Raw genomic sequence first — 16994 nt, forward strand, 5'->3', positions numbered from 1 at the left:
TTTGAAGAGCAAGAATCTCTGTCTCAAAAGTTTAAAATCTACACTTTGGTGTTCATTGATGATTGTACTTTAGCTCACTTTGAGTTGATACTTTATTACTCATGTATTTCACTTGTTAGTCTATTCATTCATTTGGCCTTGTTTTTCGACATTACAACCCTTCAAGTCCCCTTGATCATGAGTCTAAGGTATGTTAGTGGTGGAGATATTAGAATTTCTACAAGCTTATGGTAGGTGCTAATCTAGGTGGATTGAGTGAAATTTTTCCCATTAGAGAGATGAGTGAAACACTTGTACCCTATGTGAGCTCTATTATGTTTCTCTCCCTTTATCATGTTATGTTTCAAGTGTTAATTTCTTTGCACTAAAGTATTCTATGATTGTTGATTAATTAGGAATAAAGATTGCTTGAGTTGATTGCACATTCATGCTTAGTTAATTTATGGTTGCTTGCATTGAGTCTCTCTATTGGATTCTTCTTTAATGATGTTTTGCCCAGGAGTGCAAAAGGCTAAGTGTGGGGGAGTTGACAAACTCAATTATTTTTATATATTTTGATATCTTTTATATGGGTTTTGTCAACTTAATTAGTCCCTTTTTGTCTTATTTGATTATTAATTGATTTATTATGTTTTATTTTGAATTATTATTTTATAGGGGCAAAATTGTCATATTTTGATTTAATTGTGACTAATTGATTTTTGAGGACAATTAATGCTACCTTATCCTTGAATTTTGCTTGCAGGTTCTTGGAAGATTTAAAAATAAAAAAAAAAAGAAAAGAAAAGAAAAGAAAATTAAAAAAATATATATAATAATAATAATAGGTGGGGCAAAACGCAAAATAATCCAATATTAATTTCTTCTTCACGAACACGGAACAGGGGAGGCCGAAGAGAGACACACACGAACACGCCGCAGAAAAACAGAGACGACGCACGCGAAGGAGGGGACCGGCGCTGAGGTCCAGAGAGCCGACGGCGCAACACGAAGGACCATTCATCATCTTCTCCGTTGAACCTTCCTGGTGGCAGGGGGCGCTCGACGGAGACACACACACACTGGGAGGCGCGGCTGGAGGAATACACGCAGAAGCGGAGAACAGAGCTGGAGACCCAGAAGCTACACACGCGGACGCCGAAGGAGGATAAAACGAAACAGAGACCTGGACAGTGCGAGCTTGACGACGGAGGAAAGGATTCACGCTGTTGTTCTTCCATGGAAGCTTGCAATAGAGTATTGAATATAGCATTTTTGATGGCAAACCGTGGCTAAGATATTCTGATTCTCCAATTCAACAATAATGGCAGGAGCTTGGATCTTCAAGGGGGAGTTCTAGTTACTTTAATTTCTTACTCAATAATTGTTTAACAATTCTTAGGTCTTAGGATAGTTTTTCTGATTATTGGGATAATTGTATTGCTTAATTTGATTATATTTGGAGATTATTGTGACTGAATTATTGCTTAGTATTTGACATTGGGCTGTTTATAGTTTTGATCTCAATTATAATGTTGTGGTTATGACATTTGTTTTGATTTTGGAATTAATATATTGTGATTTTCTAAGGTGGCTTAGAATTTTGGATCATATAGTCTCTTGCTAGCTTTAATTCTGTTATTTTTGGATTTAAGAGTTCTAATTAAGCATTGGTTTTTGGCATCCTTAATCCCATTTTACTATTCTGGTTGCAGTTAGTAAGTTGGGATTTTAGGAAAATATTTTGTGACAACTCGAGGTGGCTCGGTTGTTGGATCAAAAGCTTAATTATAATTCTTAATTCATTGTTTTTAACTCCCACATCTTTTAGAGTGATGATTGCCTGCGTTGTTGAATTGGAGGATTGACTTTTATCAGTGTTATTTGTGTGTCTCATTTTCATTTCTTTAATCTCCATTCATTTTAATCTCTTTTATATAAAAACAAAAAAAAAAGTATTTTAATTTCAATTTGATTCGTAGTATTTAATTAACAGCTTTTCAAAATCAAAAATCTCTTTTTATAGTTTAGGTTACTTGCATTTATTTACTAGGGTTTTTAATTTCGTTTTCGGCTTCTCAAAGTGAAACGACCCGAGTTGTGCACTATATTGCATTAATTCGGTTAATTTTTGGAATAACCCCAAAGCGACAATTAAGGGCAGTACAACTTCAAAAGAAGATAGACATTCAAATGATTGGGAATTATAGTAAAAGTAGACCGATCCTCCAAAATTAATTTTCATTGTGTTAGTGCTAAAATTAAGCGTAGTGAAAAATGAGGTATTCGGTGAGAGAAGATGTGTGGTGCGTGATGGCCATAACCATATTCATATTATTGTTAGGGTTTTATGCAAAACCTGAGAGGTGCTGGAAAGAAGAGAGAGAAGCTCTTCTGAAACTGAAAGAAGCTTTCAATTATCCAAATGGCTCTTCTCTTCCTTCTTAGAATAACCAAACCTTCTCTGATTGCTGCACTTGGAAGTCTGTACAGTGTGACAACTCTACTCACAGAGTGATGGTAACTAATTTGAGTTACACAAGAGCTAAAGAGTTGGGGCACATCAAATGGTCACTCGATGCTTCTTCTTTTCTCTCTTTCCACCAACTTCAAGAATTGTATTTAAACTGGAATTACTTGTCAGGTCACCCTCTTTCATTTAACTATTTTATCATTCATGCATATATATACATTATGGTCACTCATCGATTTGCTCTTCTTGAATAAGAATATACTCACTCTGCTCCTATTCATTAAAAAAAAAGAGTTTTTGGAAGTGAATTTGTCCTATTTATAAAATAAAATATATCTGAAGGACAAATTTTTTACATTTTTGCCCCCCTTAATTACATTTTATATCACTTCATAAATTATCTCTCGCACACATTTTTGTCCTACTCATTCTCTCTCTCACGCGCACACACCCTCTCTCTCCATAAATATGACTATTATTTTTTAAAAGTAATTTTTTTTACATATTCCTTACTTTTAACCAAATTTAAACAATTTTTTATTTTATGTAATTCGATTATTGATGTAATTATTTAGGTTTTTAAATTTAATTTTCATTAAGTTTCTTAAAATTTCATAATCACGCATAACCAATGCTTTTGATTTGAAGACATAAAATTATAAATATATGTGTGCTCTAACCATTAACTCAAGAATGATAACCTCTTCACATAGATTGCAGGATGAAATAAAAAAAGAATATAAAATTATGCACAAAGTTTGACAGACTTGATTGATAAAAGTTAAATTTTAGAGATCGAATTGATAACTGAGACAGACTCGAAGGAACAAAAGCTTTAATATCTTTGTTTTGTTTTAGTCCTTGTCACCCACTATGATTCATAATGACTGACCAAAGCATGCTGTTTGCGTAGCAGGGCTGTTTGGCGATATCAGGCTGACTAACTTGGAAGAGTTGTATTTAGCAAACAATAATCTCACAGAATTCCCATCTTTTGGTTTGCTAAATCTCTCTATCTTGTCTATTCTTTTAAAAGGCATATATGCACGTTAATTCCTGCTGTGTGCATCAAAATTTTATTTATTTTTGGACAAAGATGATCGTGATTTAAAAAAAAATGCTAATAAAAGAAATATTTAGACAACTTTTTTCTGCTACTGGAAGAGGATAAATGACAAAGCAGATACATGGCCAAGAAATTTTGAGAATATATAAAAACGAAATGGGACAATGCATTAGAACAGGTTATATAGATATATAAATGACCCATCCAAATAGCTTTTCGTACATATATGCTTAATATAATCTACACATTTCCATTTGGCATTTGACAGATCTTTCTCATTCTCGTAATCTGCAAGTTCTGAGACTTAGTAGTAATAACTTGGAGGGCAGTATTCCAGAATCTATTACGTCTCTTCCCCTCATCGAGTTGACATTAGGCGGAAACTCCCTCTCTGGATCATTGCCTAAAGAAGGTACGCATCGTATTTTTCCAAAATTAGGGTGAACTTTTGGAATTTTGAATTTCAAAGTTATTTTATTGGAATTTTCTTTTAGTTTATTTTCATTTTTGAGTTCAGTGTAAGGGGTTTTTCTGGAGCCCGATGTTGTTTTAAATACTTTTTTTAAGCCTAACGTACAAACTACGTACTATAGCCCCCGGAAACCAAAAAAAATTTCAAAAAAATATTGTCGAGTCTCAAAGTTTAAAGCTTTAAGCTATTACTTCAAAGTTTATAACTTGTTTTATTGACGGAGTAATTAACTAAATGTAATAAAGAAAAATGGTATGTTGCAGGAGGCTTACGCAATCTGAAGAATCTTTTATTATTGGATGTTGCTGTGAATGAATTTGGGGGGCAACTTCCTGCGTGCCTTGGCCATTTGATGTCTCTATGTTGAAATTGCTTTGAAGGAATCTTTCCTTCCTCACTCTTTCATACTTTGAGGTTTCTAACAGCAATTGTTCTTTTTGACGACAATTTTAGTGGCTCATTTTCACTCTCGTTGCTTGCCAACCACCCAACCTCAAAATCCTTGCCATGTATTGCTCCAACACCAACCTCAGGCTTGAAACAAAGAATCCCCCATTATCCCTTCCTTCCAATTAAGGTCTTTTAGAATCCGCAACTGCACTCTAAATGAAGCAAACAATAAAACAATGCCTACCTTTGTTCTTCATCAATATGACTTTCTATTTCTATCCCTTGTGAACTTGAACATTTCTGGCACCTTCCCATCCTGGCTTTTGACAAACAACACAAAATTGAATTATTTCAATCTGACCCACAGCTTGTTCACTGGTCCCTTTGAACTCAATTCCACCTCAAAATTGCTTCAAATGGAGTCTTTTGATATTTCCTCCAACACTACTAGAGATGAAATACCTTCTCATATTTGCTTCATTTTTCCCAACTTGATCTCTCTTGACATGTCTTCAACTTTATTGCGAGGTTGCTTCCCAGCTTCAATAGGTGAAATGAGACAACTGAATGATCTCAACTTGTCAAATAATAATTTATCTGGTTACTTGCCTCAAGAATGTGGCCAAGGTAACAATGAATTGAGGTTTTTGAAGCTGTCAAACAACCACCTAGCTAGGTGGCCCATGTCTTCCCATAAGATCAAATTTCACATTTTTGTTGTTTTTGGTTCTCAACAACAATAACTTCAAAGGAAAGCTTGAAGGTGGGGTCATGAATAGTACTAAATTAAGAATGCTGGATATTAGTGCCAATCAACTACCTGGTGAATTACCTAGTTGGATTGGAAACATTCAACATTTGAGTTATCTGATTTTGTCAAAGAATTCTTTAACAAGTTCACTACTAGAAAGCTTTTGCAACTTGACTGAAATTACACATCTAGACCTTTCTAAAAATAAATTCACTAGCTCTTTGCCAATCTGTCTAAAATTTCTATTGCTGAAGTACTTGCACTTGCAAAGCAACCATTTCAAGGGACCTCTACCTTCCACTTTGGCTAATTCCCCTTTATTGTTGACTTTAAATTTGATGAATAACAATTTTCCAGGTCAAGTTTCAAGATTGAATGACTCATTTTTGAGTTTGAGGGTCCTCATGTTAAAAGAAAACAACTTGAAAGCTCTATTCCTACACATTTATTTGAGCTAAAGAATATCAGGTTATTAGATCTTTCTCAAAATAAGCTTTTTGGAGGCATACCATATTGCTTGAATAACATCACATTTGGGAAAATAGATGGACAATGGGCAACCAAAATAGGACATTTTATTGTATCATAGACTACAAGATTGTCAAGGTATATATTTAACCCTGTGACTGGTGAAGTTTCTTTGGATATAAAAAAAAATGTTACATTGTATAAAGACCAAGAAGTAGATTTTAAAACAAAAAGCAGGTATGAATCTTATAAAGGAAGCATTTTAATTTTCATGTGAGGGAGGGATCTCTCAAGTAATGAATTGATAGATGAGATTCCTTCACAAATTGGATATTTAGGCACTATCCATGCATTAAATTTGTCAAACAATCAATTAAAAGGGCCTATTCTAGAAACATTTTCCAACCTCAAGCAGATAGGAAAATAAATTGAAATATTCAAATTATTACTTTGTCTTTCTCTACATGGTCATCTAGTTCAATGATTAGACTTATAACATAGCATTGCATAGTAGTTGACTATGAGTTGAATGGTCGAATACAATAACTTATTAAATAAAACAGAAAATGTTAAAGTGAAAGTACATTTGTTCATACACTTGCAATGACAAGTTTTTATTAATATGCTTACTCTTGTTGTGTCCTTTTGAGTATATTAACAGAGAGAAATAGAGCAAGAATCAACCTCATATAAAGGCTATTCACATTCATCTCTCTTCACCACGTGCTTTCACAATGTTATTCGGACCTTCCATTAAGCTTCCTTCGCCGCCGCAGCTGCCTCCAACCTATACTTATTAGCAGTGTTGCTAACAAATATCAGCTCTGAGATTTGGGTCGGCCTTACCCACAAAACTTAATTGATTTAAACTCTTTTCGTTTCTTTTCTTTCTTTCTTTTTCTTTTTCCTTTTTTTAAAGAATCCTTGCAAAATCACATCCATGAAGAGATGGTCAATCAAAACATTATCTCATTGATTTGGTGCCTTTTTCTCATAACAGTAATATTTGTTTATTTATTCTGGCATCTTTAATTTTACTGATATTCATATTTATAGAATTAGGTTGGATCATCTTAAGATTTTGACGACCTTTATCTATGAAATTTCATGAGAATATTGCAGACGCATGTTGTCTGTATGCTCCTCTCTGCTTTGGCTTCATACTTCTAAATCAACATAGAGAAAGAACAGGACAGAGCAAGGAGTGAGCAAATAATTAAAAAAACATTTTGACGTATTGATTTTTTTAATTATTTTGATCCTAAATATAGGACCCCAATCTATTTTGTCTCTCATATTTATTTATTTTTTTCAAAGATAATTCTTCTAATAATGATAATTCTAATCAATAAACTTGATTAGGAAAAATATTTTAAGAAAGACAACACCTATTTATTACAAATAATTAACTTAATTTATTTTTTAATTTACTCAAATTAGTCAAGTAGCTCTTATATTTAAAATTGGAGGTAATGTGTGTGTGTGTCTCATAATCGTATGATTAGCTTTTTCACATCAATATTCAACTGACTACAATTGATTATCTATGTGGTTAGGTGTTTCATATCTGCCTAAGAACATAGGATTTGAAATTTCTGTGATTTGCAGAATTGGAATCATGAAAAGCGTCAACCTCCGAGACGACACAGAATCAGGATTAGGTTAATTCAGTTAACATATAAATACCATGTTCTCGTCTAAATAGGTTGTGATTAATTAATGTTGATTAAACAGATCAAACAAAATATATAAATTATATACCTTGAGCAACCAGATCCCATATAACATCATCATCAATAAATATTAGAGCTATATTATTTCTAACTTTATGATGAAACTAGCCCATTGCTTTACCTAACCCCACGTAAAACTGATAGTTTCTGAGCAAGTATGAACGCGGTTGACTATGTCAGGCTTAAATATCTGATCTTTTCCTGTTGTTTCTTTGTCGGCTTTCTGCAAATTCTCTTTACAACCTCAAATTCTTCACCCAATATCGGCGTGGGACCCTTTCATAGAAATTATCTACAAATAAATTATAAGCAATCATCCCTTGGTTTATTCTCCTTTTGTTCATTCTTCTCATCTCCATTGAGACTATGTATAGAAAATCACCCTTCTCTTTTATCCTTCTTTCTGAGTCTAGCGCATAAGTTGCAGCAGATATTGTGAATCAACACCACCAAGTTTCAGGTTCTTGTAGAATTATTCTACTTAATTAGTTTGTTGCTGTGTTATTCTTTTTATTTGATATATGTCAGATTGGATGATGTGATTCTGTACATGCGGAGGCTTATCTTCCATCGACACCATTGATGGCTTATCCTCCACCGGGTCAGCCTTATCACCACCATCTGGATATCCCACCATCGTGCAAGGTGCCCAAGATTCATCATATATCACAGCTGAGACCAAAAGTAAGGGTGAAGGGTTCTGGAAAGGATGGTGGGTTTCTCTCTCTTCACTTTCTCGTCTCTCACAACATCTATCTATTCCTATACATATACTTTTTCTTATTATAGAATATATATATATATATAGAGGTCAATTAATTGGTATGTTTTGTTTGATAATTTAATTTACGTTGTTTTTCTGTGCAGTGTTGCTGCGATATGCTGCTGCTGGGTCCTGGAATTTTGCTGTGGATGTTGATTATTAAGAGTTCATTACTGCTATCAGTTTATGTGAAATAATGAATACTTTTTCCCCTTTCCTTTTACTTCCTGAGTGCTTGTATGGGAGTTAATGAACATATTAAAGATAAAAAATAACTTTTTAATTCCCCCCTAAATTATAATCTGATCAATTTTCATTTATAATATGCTCTTGTAAATGTCTACTCCTTGAGAAAGACAAGCTGAGGAGGGGACTCTTATTATATATGCATAGCTATCAATAAGTATAATAATAAAAGGTTAAGCACCAAATTTATTTAGGCAAGCAGAATCTGATTTTAGTTAATTATATACATAGCATAACGTTACATTTCGGTATTTATATAAAATAATCAAGATTAAGATTTACAGCGACTGGGGAACAGTAAACTAAAAGATTTTGATTCTTTTTGAAACACACTTAAATTGTAATATTATGGGACGTACGTAACTTTTGCTATAGCGCCTAATTAAACTTCATATATAAAACACGACCATTAAAATAAAAATTCTTGAAAATATGTAATGACCCAGAAATTTAAAAGTTCTTAAGATCTGTAGTACTAATTAATTGATCAAGTAAATTTTTTTTAAAAAAAAGGGTCTGATTTAAATTTTATAACAATGGGTATAGTTGAAAATAAGCCCATCTGCAAACCAAAAAAAAAATCATAAAAACAGAGATAAGAAAAATAATAATTGTAATAATTTTGATAATATAATTATAAGTTAATTAATTCTCTTATTATTCATTGTGGTGCAGTGATCAAGAAAAGTTGGGGGCTAGGTGGCAGTGGAGGTTGTTCAGCATGCGTTTACTTCAAATCTTGGGTTTGCTAAAAAGGAAAATTTTATTTTTTTAAATGAAATTACAAAACTGCCCTTAAAAATCTGAAGATTTAAGTTTAAATGAGATTTTATTTTCTTGCTACTCCCTATCAGTGTATCGCGTGGGGGAAAAAAAAAATGTAGAGCTCGCTCCTGGAAGGAAACTAAAATCCCTAACCCCATCTTGTGATTCCATCGCTTCTTCCACCATCCTCCCCTGCCCGTGTGTTCATCGGCGGCTTGTGTGCTGTGGGTATGCCAGTAATGTCTATGTCAGCATTTCTTCCTTCAAGCTTAGCCATTCTATCTTCTTCTTTGCTCTAATTGGTGCCCTGGTATCGTGGAAAAGATTGAGCTCTATTTCTTTTTATTTTTTATTTATCTTCCTTCATAGTCGCTGCTAGCAGGGGATTTATGTAAGTTAAAATCTTTTATTTATTTTGCTTGAGTAACAGTGTATTTGAGAGGAGTTTCATTATTCTTCCCCCTTGTTTTCGTTACTGTTGTAATGGGGAGTAGATAGGGCATAATTTGCCTCTTTTCTATTTAATCTTCTGCACTGATGGACATGGGTGTGTGGGTTTATATGGGTTTTGTTATTTCTTTTGTTTTTTTTCCTTTTTCTCTCTATATTGGCGTTGCTATGGTGTGTAGTGGGGGGGTGTTGCAATGAGTTTTGATAAATTTCAGGTTTGATGGATTATATGATGTTTATTTGAAAATGTATGCTGAAACATACATACTTGTGTTTATATATTAGAAATGATTCACGCCTGCCGACTTGTGGATCACGGTTGGTTGTTGAGTCAAGTTGAATGCCTATAAGGTGTTTGACGAAATATGTGGATGAAGAATGAGGGAGATTTTGTTTGGTTTAGACATGAGGGAATGAAGTATTTGGATATGTTTACATTAATACTTTGATGATTGCAAAAGAAGAACTATGGAATCTAATTACTTCTTATGTTAGCTTCGTGTTGTATTTAGGGTGTTTGTAGTTGCTTGGCTACTAATAGAACGCGATAATGAAGGTGTTGTAACTAGTTATTTGGATGCTCAAGAGCTATATGGTTGTTGACTTTTATAGCGTGATATTTATTATGTGAGTTGAGCTAAGATGTACTTGGAATAACTGTACAATCTTGTAGAAGAATTTAATTAAACTAAGATTAATGGATATTTGTAAATTGATTTATGGAATGGTGTAACAAAGAAGTTGTATTATTGTGCAGTATTATTGAGCTGAATTAAAAAATGGTTTTGAAAGGTTGATATAATATCCATATATGAAACTTTACAAAAATTTAAATGAAATCCCTTGAACGTTGACGTTGAGTGAAATATTTGTATACATAAGCTCTTTTTTTTTTATTGAGACTTACTGAAGAAGAAGAATTAACTAAAATTTCATTGAATAAATTGTTATGAAAAATTCTTGTTTCTGTGACACCAGGAGATTTAGGAGTAAGCACATTGCAAAAATTGTATAAACGAAAGTAAGTAGTATGATTAAGATAAGCAGCTGTTTAGTGAATAGCACTTCATGATAATTTTTATATTTTGAATGTTATATTTGTTCATATTATCAAAATTTTTGTCTTAAATACTATTTGATTGAAAAAAGGTTTGTTGGAACTATAACATTTGTTTATTGATATTTGAATGCCTGGACGAAATAATGATTTTGAATAATAATTTACATATTTTGAAAATGTACCTGTATGAACTTATATTGTTTGAGAAGAATCATTCTTCACTGACTAATGGAAATTGAAAGAAAGTTTTGAAAATGTTATTTGAAAACTTTTATGCTGGTATCATTTGTTATAAAATATTCTTTCTTTGTAAGATTTCATTATGGGATATAGATATCTTTCGTTTAATGGTATATTGATCCCATGCATGCTTGAAAATATTTTTTTTCCCAAGGACTGAATACAGAACGCTAGTTGCTAACAGTAGTACTGTTAGCTTTTGGTGCGTCATGGTTAATATCGAGCTCGCTTGTTATTTGTGGCTTCAACCGTGCTTGTTATTCATGGCCATTGTTCTCATGTTTGTTTCATGGCTTCGGCTGTGCTTGTAATTCATGGCTTTGGCTGTGCTTGTCATTCGTGGCTCTGGCTATGCTTGTATTCCTGACTTTGGTCGTGCTTGTGATGGTGTACCATGGTTAACATTAAGCTTGCTTGATATTCGTGAGACCGTTCACGTTGGTTATTCGTTCTATTGAGGTCCTCAACTGAAAAGAGGTTTTTGACATTGTTTTGTAATTTGAATTTATAAATAAAGTTTTCTTTTGTGTGTTGAGTTTAATTTGCATATCAAAACCTCTTTATATGCTTTCTTTTATGTTTTCATGGCTTATTAAGAATTTAAAAGCAATGGTAAATTATTTATTTTACATTACTATATTGCATAATTTATTTTTTTAGCACTTCCTTTACCTTATTTTTATTAATAGGAACTATTTAGTCTTTGTACCTCCAATTGAATAGCAAAGGCACTCATTGTTAATCAAAGCTTGTAGATACATTTCAAAATATCTTTTAATGATGTAAATCTAAGTTTACATTTAAGTATTTATTTTTGCAGTTTAGATGCTCCACGTAGTTTATAGGGTTTAGGGTTTAGGGTTTATAGGCAGGATCTCTATTTCCTTCTGATACATTAGGATAAATGTATTTATATATTGTGGTTATGGAACAAAGCTCTATTTTACTACTTGACTAATGGTCTGTCACGACTATCCTTTATACACCAATATAGTTGTTCTATTCAATCTCGAATTATTAAAAGCCAGGTTCCAATCCTTGGGAAGACAATTTTTTTTTTTGTTTCCAAGTACAAAGTCTGATCCTATTCAAGGAATAGGATTTTCTGAAAAGTTTTAAACATTTCAAAGTTTACTTTCAAGTAACCGGTCTAGTGGTTCAAGCACCCACTTTAACCCTTTTACAAAAACGGTAAAAACAGTCAAAAACCCATGGTTCATATTCAACCATCGAACACATTCTTTTTCCATCCAATCTTTTTGGATCTTATATCAAATCAATTATAGCCAGTAGGATCTAACATTCAATATTTTGGCCATAGGCTCATACAACGAGTTACAAAATAATAACTATATATCAAAATATTGATCACTTCCTTCAGTATCAGTTATCATGGTTTATCTGCTCTTAACCACCTCCTTGTGGAAGAATATTTACATACCAAAATAGATATATAATATATCTTCACTTCAAAATAAGATGCATTTTAAGCACAATATATATACAAAAGATCGCTAGCTTTCTGCACCTTTAAACTCCACTGATCACTGCTCTCTTGCACTTAGGAGTACTTGCACTTGCTGTATTACATGGAAGAAGGGGTGAGATTCTAAAGAATTCCAGTAGTAACAAATTTCCCTCACGTAATCATATAAAATCACAAACAATATGCTACACAGGCCAAAGAGAACAACACCTTGCATCCAAATATAATTAATGATGCATATACACTATACACCCATATAGCTAATCGCTATCTATCGCGCCCACATTTCAAAATCAATGGAAACCAGCACATATTGTCATGACAAATATTATTATGCAAAGGCAACTTACATGTTCTCATGCACAATCAGAATAAAGGCACATCCAAGCATGTGGCAATCAATGTACAATCACATTAAAGGAAAAGAGTTACTACCTTTCACTTTTTCTTCCGTACTAACTTCCCCTTGCTTCTTCCTTGGCTCCCTTCTTAATGGACTTGAACAAATATCAAATCCTATAAATTATATAGGAAAGGGAAAATTAATATTTATATATATATAGATCATTTATTCCTAGGCTTCAAAAATAAATCAACAACCTTGAATATTCAAGGTCCTTAAAATTTATAATAGCAATAGTATTTCTTTCATACTTTTATAAAATTCCAGCTTTATCAATATCATTCTATCTCCTACTTTAATATCCCCTAGTTTAAGATTACATTTCCTCTTGAACCCACTTGACCGAAAATACTTCCCCATTTATACATAATCAAATCATTGCCAAGTGATTTAATTTCAGCTGCAACATCCCAACATTAACATCATTCCTCCATTTCGTAATATATGGATATCTTTTGCCCCTCTAAAATGCTCATTTTACTGTAATAAAATTTAATCATTGTTCACAATAAGGTTGGTCCACTAACCAGAATAATATTCAGCATTTGAGAAGACAACCCAATAAACTTCGAATCAGATTTTGGTTCTCAAATTCAAAAATTCCTCCTCTTATTAAAATTCCAGATTTAAAGAATAATCACTTTCCAATCCATGTAGCATTCAAATATTCAAACTCAATTTGCCCCTTTCCTATCCAGCGGTTTTTAACCCAAACAAAATAATAACTCCCTCTTCTATTAAACCATACGGCCTTCACCCCAAAATATTATGTAGCACTATTTTATCTTCATAATCATACTATCTCTTTTTCATTTGCCTTTCAAGTATGGAGGCCACGTATCAGCATAAAACATTTGGGATGTTGGGTCCGAAGATGTCTTCGAGAATGTCATTAGATTAGAATCCGCCCTAGAGCAATTTCCTATATATGTAGGTTATAAAACTTGTCTTCAATTCCATCAATATTCAGCCTTATACCCAAGGAAAGAAAAGTCCAAAGCTACCCCTCCTGAATCACCCATCCCCTGTTTCGGCAATCAGGTACCAGAAAAAAATGAACACAAACAGCAGCATAAACGTGCAGGAATACTCTCGCACAACTCCAAATTTATGCTTTGGTCAAAGCTTTCATGCGATTCTTGAATTTCTCTCCCTAGGGTAGGATTTTCATTTATTTCTTCCACTCCCATAAAGTCCCAATCAAAGAAAACAAGGATAGAGGAAGGCCTGAGGGACTCACCTTAATCAGAAAAGCACACTTACATGCAAGAAAAACACCTCTGATTCTTTCTCCGGTAGTTCGTGATGATTCATCTTCCTCTCGCCCCTTCAAGCTCTATCTGTTCGTTCTCCTTTCTAGTCAAGTCGGCAATAGAGGAGAATGAGAAGGGAGAACGTGTTTTGACAGATTAAAAAGGATAAGGGACGTGAAATGACCATCATGTCCTTTGGTCTTCATTTTCTTTTAATTTGATCATTCTCTCTCTTTTTTTTAAAGGATAGTCAAATAATTCCAGAAATCAAACCTGGATATTTTATATGGATTTTCTTCTTCTATTAGCTTCTTTAGTCCATAAAATAATTATCCTAAAAATCTTAGCTTAAAAATTATCCTCTAACTATTTTTCCTTGAATTTTCCAAGAAAATAGGTCCTAAATTCCTGAAATTAACTTTATAATTATTCGGACCATATTTGAAAGGTCTTAATCTCAATAATTTCTCTAAAAATTTATTCTTCATCATGCTTTACTCAAATCCATAAAATTTGGGATATTACAGGCTGTTTTAGAATTTTCCCAACAAAAAAAAACAGACTTACAAGGATAGCTCTTCCAAAATCTCTACAAAAAAAAAACTTACTATTGTGACTATGAGAAATAAATTTATATATGAACTTGAACTAATGGATGAACTCTTAAGATTTTTGTAATTATTATGTCAAGCATTTGTTTGTATGTCTTAAAGGCTTTAAGAATGTGAGTTTTCATATTCCGTGCTGGTCACCCCATAATTTTAGAGGCATGACAAAATATATAGAATTGTTTTGTGTGCATAAATATGCCATATCTCCGACTCATACAAAGGAATCGTGGGCAGCAAAAAATGACTCTTCAAAAAATACTGTAAATCTTTAAAAACAATGGTGCATGATTAAACATAAGGTCAAGAATAATCAAAGAGTCTAAAACCAATGAACAAGACCAAAAAATAAAAATTGTAGAAATAATTAACCCTAACTGAATGCGTAGGAGTCAATTTTGGTGCTAAACAAAGATAAATGTATAGAAATAAAATTTAGGGTTTAGGCGTATAGTTTTCTTTCTGCACAGCAATCTTAGGGTCTTTGGATTAACAGCCGGAGAAGTTACTTTTTTTTTAAATACGACTTTTGTAAAAATTGGATTAGAAAAAAGTGAGGTAGTGTAATGTAATTTATGTTTGGATTGATTTTTGTAAAAGAGTCAATTTGAGAAGCAAAAACTTGCTTAGATGATTAATAGAAAAATAAGTTTAGATATAAAATAACCGAAAAGGGCATGAATTTCATTGAATAGTATACATTTAAAAAAAGTAACTCACACATAAGGCATTCTCACTCATATCATGTGAGCCCTGTTTATCCAACGGTGCGATGTAGAAGCCAAAAGTAATAAGTTAGAACTTTTGGGGAAAAAATTACTTTTAAATGTACCATCATTTACTTCCACAGCCAATCCAAACATATATTTTAAATATGAAGTTATTTTTTTCAGTTTTTTTTTTGGGTGAAGTTAGTTTGCGAGCCACCATTATGATTCCAAACACATCCTTAGTCTACCATATACACGCTGGCTTTCCAAATTCCCTTCGATGGGGCGTAGTTTGTTTGATTGTGCAGAAATGTCAAAAGCACAAGCTCTGAGATTTTGAATAGTTTGTGATAAGAATATAAAGCTTATATATTTGTGTGGTGAACATCGTTGGCAACTGTCAGGATCAATCATAAGTCGTCGAGAGGTTACGTTAACAATCGTGTATTTCAGGTGCAACGACTCTTCATCTTTTTCTGATCTTTCTCACTAAACGACTCCAATTAAGTCTGTGTCAGTTCTGAAGGGGAGCACTTGAGAGAATAATTCTTGGATTGGGTTGATCCATAGAAACTTGAGACAAAAGCCTACATAAATCAAATCCAAAACAATACTTAACTGCAAATGAAACTGCATATTTAGACTTTGTGTGAAGATATTTCTCAAAATTTATAGAGACATATCAAAGAATCATGCATGCACGAAACATTTAGGTGTGTGTGTATATGTTTGTTAACACGAATGAGATTAATTCATTGAGTTATTATCCAAATAATTAATCCTAACTGAGTAACTAAGACTCAATTTTAGTGCTAAACACAGATAAACGTGTGGAAAAATTTAGGGTTTAGACGTATAGTTTACTTGCTGCACAACAATCGCAGTCTATGTAGTCTGGCTTTCCTAGGTCCCTTTGACGGATGGGGCATATACAGTTTGTTTGATTGTGCAGAAATTTCAAAAGCACATGCACTTAGCCATCCAAGACGTGAGATTTGGGATAGGAATTGGTCAGTGACGGCCCATTGTGATGCGCGTTGTAGGGTAGATTTTGCAGAATGTTAAGGCAAATGCACTGACTTTTATTAGTCATGATAAGAATGCAAATGAAATTATTGCAAGATACTCTTTGAAATTTCCAATGTTAAATTACCAAGTTGGTTCTTATTGCAAGAACACTCGCACTGATTTTATATATAGATGAACAGCGCAGTTGAAGACATGCATTGAGGAAGCATATACTGAAAAATGGGACATTCTGTGAGAGATGTGTGGCGGGTGATGATCATAACCACCATATTCATATTATTAGGGTTTAATGGAGAAGGTGAGGGGTGCTTGAAAGAAGAGAGACAAGCTCTTCTAAAATTGAAAGAAGCTTTCAATTATCCAACTGGCTCTTCTCTTCCTTCTTAATTGGAATGACCAAACTTTCTCTGTTTGTTGTACTTGGGAGGCTGTGAAGTGTGACAACTCCACTCATAGAGTCATAAGCCTTCGTCTAAACAATGCAAGACCTCATGAGTTGAGAGACATCAAATGGTCACTCAATGCTTCTTCTTTTCTGCCCTTCATCCAGCTTCATGGGTTGTATTTGGATGGGAATTACTTGTCAGGTCACCCTCTTTCTTGTAACTATTCTATCATTCATGCACACACACACACATGTATAAACACA

General features: G+C 33.2%; 2 long non-coding RNA genes across 2 annotated transcripts; one reads left to right on the top strand and one right to left on the bottom strand.

Moving 5' to 3' along the window:
• Positions 1 to 7996: 7996 nt before the first annotated feature.
• LOC114736095 (uncharacterized) lies at positions 7997 to 8418 on the top strand. Its single transcript, XR_003739328.1, has 2 exons — positions 7997 to 8044; positions 8200 to 8418. It is a non-coding gene; the product is annotated as an uncharacterized LOC114736095 (long non-coding RNA).
• A 3709-nt stretch (positions 8419 to 12127) lies between these two features.
• On the bottom strand, positions 12128 to 14066 carry LOC114736093 (uncharacterized). The gene is made up of 3 exons (XR_003739326.1): positions 13986 to 14066; positions 12778 to 12858; positions 12128 to 12436 (listed from the first exon to the last, which is right to left on the bottom strand). It is a non-coding gene; the product is annotated as an uncharacterized LOC114736093 (long non-coding RNA).
• Between the last annotated feature and the right edge of the window lie 2928 nt (positions 14067 to 16994).

The sequence above is a fragment of the Neltuma alba genome, unplaced genomic scaffold, assembly GCF_004799145.2.
Source record: "Neltuma alba isolate B1F8T4 unplaced genomic scaffold, ASM479914v2 tig00013305_pilon, whole genome shotgun sequence".
NCBI lineage: Eukaryota > Viridiplantae > Streptophyta > Magnoliopsida > Fabales > Fabaceae > Neltuma > Neltuma alba.